This window comes from Engraulis encrasicolus, chromosome 5 (genome assembly GCF_034702125.1).
Source record: "Engraulis encrasicolus isolate BLACKSEA-1 chromosome 5, IST_EnEncr_1.0, whole genome shotgun sequence".
NCBI lineage: Eukaryota > Metazoa > Chordata > Actinopteri > Clupeiformes > Engraulidae > Engraulis > Engraulis encrasicolus.
In genome coordinates, this window is record NC_085861.1 from 51,134,295 (window position 1) to 51,141,794 (window position 7,500).

The following is a 7,500-nucleotide window of genomic DNA, read 5'->3' on the forward strand; positions in this document are numbered from 1 at the left end:
GGCACGTTCCCTCTTTCGCACTCAGAAGTTACCTACACACTATCAGCCAGGGGAAGCCCCCCTACCCACTCTCTCAAGGGTCAGGGAATTGCAGAGACTGTGGGGGCGCATGCGCGTACACACACATGCACACACGCGCGCACGCACGCACGCACGCACGCACGCACGCACGCACGCACGCACACACACACACACACACACACACACACACACACACACACACACACACACACACACACACATACAGAATACATCCTGGTGTTATTATGTTCTGCATGTGTTTCACTTCCACATGGTAGAGGTCTTTGGTACATTTGGTTATAACGCAGCTTTCTGCCAAGAGTTGACCTGCGGTATGTAGGCTTTGTGCCTTCATATGAGTAACATATATACACATCTGTACACTTCATGACAAGTCCAATATCTGGCATTGATTTTAGAGGATTAGTAAATACTTAACCATAACTGTTCACTCGAAAATATGAACCATTTTTTTGTGGGAATATACCAATAACATTCTTTTATTTTATTGTTTTGATTTGTTCTCTGTGTGTGTACTACTGCTTTCTTTTCCTTTTGTATTGTTTTGTCTTCTGCAAAAAAATTAGAATAAATATGTAATTGAAAAAAAAGAAACCTATCTATCTATCTATCTATCTATCTATCTATCTATCTATCTATCTATCTATCTATCTATCTATCTATCTATCTATCTATCTATCTATCTATCTATCCTCTGCAGGAAGTGTCTTTAGATGGGGGTGGCTGAGTCACCTGCAGTTTAGGCTGCAGGACATTTGGTAACACTTTCTATGGCCACCTTCTTCATAATATGTCAAAAACGCATTCATAAAGGCTTATAGTGATTGAAACAAGCATTCACAAATAGTTATAGGCCTACATATGTATGACTACACATAAGGTGTCATAGTGGTGTAATTACACATGGATTTAAATCGTTATAAAAAAACGTTCAGCAGCACAGTGCATTATGAAGCTTCATTGCCCTCTTGATCACGGTCAAAATTCTATACGACATTTCGTGTCACTGATTCAGAGATATGTACCTAAATGATGTAACCATGAGTGGCAATTACCATAAATCAGGATTAACAAACACACAGCATTTACTGTACCTTCATAAAAGGCAAAGTGACTGTGGAAATTCACCATCTGCACGTTCCCGCATGCAAAGTACATTCTTGTGAGCACCATCACACACAGAGCCATTAAAGGTACACTGTGCAGGAAGTGGTCAAAAAAGGTACTGCAACTATGCTGCTCATTGAAACTGGGCTGCCTATTGCCAAATTTGATCTTTACATGAAAGTTTACTAAGTAATAAACAAATATTTTCTAGTATGGTCCAAGTACAGTCATTTTTGCAGCTAAAAATGACTATTTTTGGAAATTCAAAATGGCGGACCATGGAGAAGATCCCCCTTTTCATGTATGAACAGTGCAATTTTTGCAGTCATAATGAATACTTAGAATTTGATGGTGGTGGTAAGTATTCGTGAAAAAGGTAACATTAGTGAATGGGTAGCATGAATTCTGGAAATAAACAACTAAAAATCTCACACAGTGTCCCTTTAAGTTATCCCGCCAACATTCAGCCACATTCTTGTACAGTTAGGCCAACCAACTATGCTCCATCTGCATTCTGTGTCGAACTCGTTTTCACAGCACATGTAAGTTGCATAGCCACATAATGTGCACCTTTCCACCAGTGGAACACTGTGCTAGTCACTGAGTCGACTTTACTACCTAGCACTACACTACTACGACATTATACCAAATATTAAGTCATACATTACTGGGTCATTGCCATTTCTGGTCACAGCAAGTTTATAACGGGCTTTTTCGTCAGATTGTAGCCCAATGATGCACGCCGTTCCACCAGTGGAACACTGTAATAGACATTGACAGGTGAACCACCATACAACCACACTATTATGACTTAACACAGGGCCTTTAATAATGCACTACGACTTGGTCATTGCCATTCTGGTAGCAGCAAATGTATAATGCTGTGTAACAAAGTTGTGTGAATTAAGCATATATGTCAGATAGGCCTGATCTTGTTTACAGTAACATCTCCAGACAAAATCTTCAAATATACACTATGAGCAACACTTGCCAATCCTAACACTGTTCATTAAACAACATGTTAACGAAAATAATTGTTACAATGCTATAGTACATGTCTGCTAACAGCTTATCCAAAATGACACAGGTGTACCAAGACAGGTAATAAAGTAGGCTACTAGTACTATTATGTAACTTAATGACTAATTAGGCTACCAGTTGGATGAGTGGCCATTTGTCAAATGTTTTGTACCTTTATTATTTGACAGGATAGTAGAGAGAGGACAGGACAGGAATCTGTCTAGAGAGACAGCTGGGGAAGGATTGAAATCAAACTCAGGTCCATTGAATAAGAACCGTTTGAATAACGCCAAAGGAAAATAATTTGATGACTTTGAACGTTTGGTGAGCTTAAACACAGCACTTTAAAAATGGCACATCCATTGCAGGCGTGCATTGATGGACTGGCCAAGAAGACCCAAGCCCAGGGTGCCACAGGTCCCAAGGAATCCAGCACACACTGAACCCTCCCCTCACCAACCCTTGTCCAAGGACCCGCATGTACCAAGTAGCAGTGACAAAAATGTGCAAGGGTGTAGGAGAAAGCAGCCATAACATTTTCTTTTCCCAAGGGGCACTTTATTTCATAATATTTCCCTTATTAGAAGAAAAGTGAGTGCCATAAAAGACTGACCGGATGGGCGTTAGTTCGACACTGAAAGTGGAGCCATCGGGATAACAGGTGGTAAGAGATTTCAGCAAGGGACAGTAGAGTGCAAAATAAGTCTGGTCTGTGGACCTGGATAATCACTGAAAACAATTTTCCTGGCAGAGTTTAACCTTTTTGTGGCACTGACAGACAGACTGCCAGACTGCCAGTGTGATGACCATGACTTTACTTGCACTTTCATTTTTATAAGAATGGAGAAACTTTATTTAAAGCCAAGGTGTTCAGAAACCTACATATAATTTACATTGGATATGTATTTCAGGGGAAGGATATCTAAGAAGATAGAAAGCTAACATGTCAACACAGAGAGGATATAATTCAGACCCTCCACGAGTATGGACCTTGACGTTGGAGGTTTCTACCAAAACAACAGGACCTGCGGCTGACACAGCCCACTCTGGAAAAAAGCAAACGTAGTGCACTACTCTGAGCATGGTCTTAGATCAGGCATGAGGAACAGGAAAATCCGCCAGAGGTTGTTGTGTCAGTAAGTTTTTGGTTTGAAGTTGTAGTCTGACGATATACCCTGGATAAATGCTAGTAGGCTACTCCCCACTCGACGCGAGCCAGAAAGAGCGCGCGCCAGGAGGTTGTGAGAGAGACAGTGGGCTGAAGTTCACGGAAAGGGTATTCCCCTACGTGCTTGCGATATTGTTGACCACTTCCACTTCTACGAAAAATGACAGAAATCGCCAATTGCTCAGTAGCATTCACTTACTAAAGCGAAATGTAGGATATTAAACAGATGTTTACGCAGAGCATGCCCAAGTGATTCCTAGCGCTTATTTCGGCGTAGTGCTTTAAATAATAATAAGAATGATAGAATGATAAGAATGAGAGCAGAATTTACCCTACACAATGTTAAAAGTGAGTATGACACCGCAAGGTAAAATACATCCAGCAACGAGTTGCGAACAAGAAATCTCCTCCATCCAACACAATAAGGCTACTGTAAACGTCGTCGGAAGTATCAAATAGCGTCGTAGTAAGGTTGTGCTTTAATAATAATTAAAAATAGGCTTTGTTGAACTTTCATTTTACGAGGTAGAACATGAAATCCAGAAGGTAGATGGGCTACGCCGTTTCGCTCTTCAAAGAATCTATTTTGCTGACACCTCTAGCGAAAACCAGTTTACAGCGCCGTCCACAGCGTTATGTTACACGGTGTATCCCTCTGGCCAATTTAATATCTCAGCTGGTCGGTTCTCACTTCCATTAGGTAGGTCTGGTTACAGAGCAGGGATATCATGAGGTTGTTCCCTGGCTAGAAGAAATGGGGACACACGCTTCCGCTAAAAATACCTGTCTACGACTATATTTGGATTGGCTGGATCACAATCAAACTTCTAAAATAAACGGACCCGCCCCGGCACAATGAATGGAACTGCTATCACACACCGCCGTGCAGCCCACTGCTATATTTAGTATCGGCGCTTGCGTCAATCACGCGCCTCAGTGCGTCAAGCCCTCGCTCCGCCCCCGGGGGCTGATCATTGGCCAGAATTAGAACGTGGCCAACAAATTACGTGTCCTGTGATTGGCTATCTTTGATTTACTGTTAGCTAAAGGTACAGTAACCCAATTTATTGGATCGGGTGGTGTAGCCAAGGCTGAAAACTCAGTCATGTGAATTTGGGGCTAAAATAGCCAATGGGCAACACCAAACTATTTCTTCAGGCTACTATTAATAAACTGATACGCTCTATAGTATGCACGTTTATAGATGGCTGGGGAACTATCTATGAGCTCAGATGCTGTGTTGTTCTTGAACCCTGTGATGTCACGTGGTCAACAGGTGCGCTGTCAGCGTTCACTCAGCAAAACAGCTCCACTTCAGCTCACTACAAGTTTCCCCTGACTGTTCTAACAAACTTGACACAGCTAAATGTGTAAAGCATTCAACGGTGCAGATAGCGACTCATTCTGCACCGTTCAAAAGATGATGTGGCCAAACGTTTGCCTCAACAGGTTACTTTATTCAATGACACAGCTTTGGCCAGTCGCCTAGGGTTTTAATTTAGGTATGCATTGAAATCAATACCCTATTAAAACAGAATTATGATACCTAATGCCTGTATGCTTTAGTGGAAAGTAGCTATGCGCAAGTGAAATTTGCACAAAGATTTACGCATGGACCCTCTTTGGTGTAGGCTACAGCAAAAGCTTTACGGAGATTTGTATAAAGTAGAAATAGAAGTGTTCATGCAAATATAGGCCGATATACAACAGTGATGGTATATTACATGACTTCAACTTTGTATTCTCATACTACGAGTGTAGTAATTACATCTGTAAGAGTACTTATAATTCATATAACTTTTTACGCATGGTATTGGATATGATACTGTCCTATCCAAATGATAATAATAAAACGCACACCGAATTGTCTAGTTGCTTAGAGTTGTCAACATGGAAATGACTTACTGGACTACTTTATTAACTAAAAGTCCATCCTTGAATGACGTTTGCCATTGCAAATGCCCATATACTATTGTAGTGTAGCCCAGAGCGCCAAAACATTCTCTGATAAAACTGCCTCAATTCTCAGATCCTCCTGAACAACTTGGATAGCCTTTCTTCGGTTTTGCCCTGTCTAGGCTGTCACAGACTAGCAGCAAGTCCAACTCCCCCTACCGACAACTCTCTCTCTCTTTCACTCTCTCCCTCCCTCCCTCTCTTTCTCTCTGGCACGCGGGAGGAAGGCTTATGTGTCTACTGTACGGCTACACAGTGGACGCAACGTCACTCGCGCCATGACGTCAATGGGACGTCGCGCATTCCAGGCTCTCTATGTAGAACGACTCACATAAATGTGCTATTAGACTTTCTCTCGCGCAGCCTCCACATAAACAAAGGCACATTGCAGCTCGAGACCGGCGCATCAGTCGCGCGAACACTGTCAAAGACGGACACAGCGGAAAACCTTACAAGTAGCGGACGGACTATTAGACTTACTTTTGTATTATTATTTTTTTGTGGACAGGGAATACATAACGCCTTTTCATCTTCAGCAGTAATTGTTTATACATGCCTACCAAACCATAGAGTTTTACATGAAAATCCAAAGTTCCATTTTTTGTTTTATTTCACGGGAATAGCCAGCATTTTAAAGAAGTTGAAAACATATGTAAAGACGGAACCAATACAGCAAAGAGGTAAGTAACCCACAGCTTCTGCATGATATTTTCTAAATAATTATACACTTACATCAGAACGCAGAGCTAGACATACACTTGACTGGACTGGTTTACATAGGGCACTATAGACAACTTTTCGTCTCCAGCAAAGAACGCGGTGACCTGTTGAACACTCGTAGCTGTGCAGTGCGCCTACATGGAACGGGACCTCGGTGTTGTTCACTGTCGCTTGTGGTAGATGGATGGCTCTGAATCCCAATTTAATTTGCGAAAGGTGTCATATTCTTTCCCGTTGTCATGGAAATGGGATGCCTCTTTCTCACCACGGTGAAGCGGTAGTCGAAAGACCTTTACGAGGTTGTTGGAAGCACAGAGCACAGTGCAAGGCACTGCTTTACGAATGCACAACGGGACTCTTGGTGTCTGGGTGGCTTTTCGCTGTGGTTGTGTAGTTGCTTCTTAGTTTGCTCTACTTGCACGTAGTAGGTTTAGAAAATTAGCTACTTGACTGTGTGTGATACATATGTAGGTAGGCTTCAAGAACCAAACCCATTCATTCATTCGTTCATTCATTCATGCAATGTAAGTTGGTAGTAGACAAGGCCAAGGCAGCTAGCAAGGTAGAGCTTTTCATGTAAATTGGATAGATTTAGATAGATAGATTTGGACAGACAGACAGACGACAGACAGACATCTGATTTAGGGATTAGGGAACTCTGCATTGTCAGAGATGTTTGCAGACAGATGCCTGTCTTTCTTAGTCACCACCAATAGTCTTTGGACACCAAAGTCCAGTGTGCCCCCCCCCCCCCCCCAAAAATAAAGGTGAGACACAAGACTTGCAAGCAAACGGTGATTAGAACAAAAAATACGGAAATATTTGAACTGGAAAGTAACATGACTGGGAAGAAACAAGTCTTCGCCGTTGTTTAATGATGTGAAGCAGTGATGTCAGGCAAATTTCATACCAATAGGCCTACTTGTGTGGGTCTAAGGTGTTTCACAGAGTTTAAAGAATGTGCACAGGTGTGTGTGTGTGTGTGTGTGCGTGTGTGTGTGTGTGTGTGTGTGTGTGTGTGTGTGTGTGTGTGTGTGTGTGTGTGTGTGTGTGTGTGTGTGTGTGTGTGTGTGTGTGTGTGCGTGCGTGCGTGTGTGTGTGTGTGTGTGTCTTTGCGCGCGTAAAATACGAGCGTGCGTGTGCGTAAAATGGCAGTCTGCGCGCGTGTGTGTGTGTGTGTGTGTGTGTTCTCCCTACAGATTTACTGTACTTGTATACCCCCCCCCCACCCTTTCTTTCTCCTCTCGTCGTCTTTCGCTCTGTTTGCTTGTGGGGACTCTTCTCTGTCTGCCTTATTGGAGACAGAGGCAAACGCGTGTTTAGAGCCTCTCTGGCCGTTCTCTAGGTTACCAGAGCGCAAGATCAAAAGTGTGTGCGTGCGTGCGTGCGTGCGTGCGTGCGTGCGCGCGTGTGTGTGTGTGTGTGTGTGTGTGTGTGTGTGTGTGTGTGTGTGTGTGTGTGTGTGTGAGAGAGAGAGAGAGAGAGAG

The 7,500-nt window shown here is 42.8% G+C and overlaps 1 protein-coding gene across 5 annotated transcripts in view; it reads left to right on the top strand.

Annotated features, from left to right (window-relative positions):
• Positions 1–5,655: 5,655 nt before the first annotated feature.
• The window catches only part of nr4a3 (nuclear receptor subfamily 4, group A, member 3), a 23,934-nt gene continuing 22,089 nt past the window's right edge, over positions 5,656–7,500 (top strand). For 3 of the 5 annotated variants that reach the window (XM_063199660.1, XM_063199664.1, XM_063199663.1), the window contains exon 1: positions 5,656–5,973. The gene's annotated coding sequence lies outside the window, so the exon portion shown is untranslated. Of the gene's footprint in view, positions 5,974–7,237 lie in introns of those variants that run through there. The other 2 variants (XM_063199659.1, XM_063199661.1) reach the window with 1 other exon arrangement.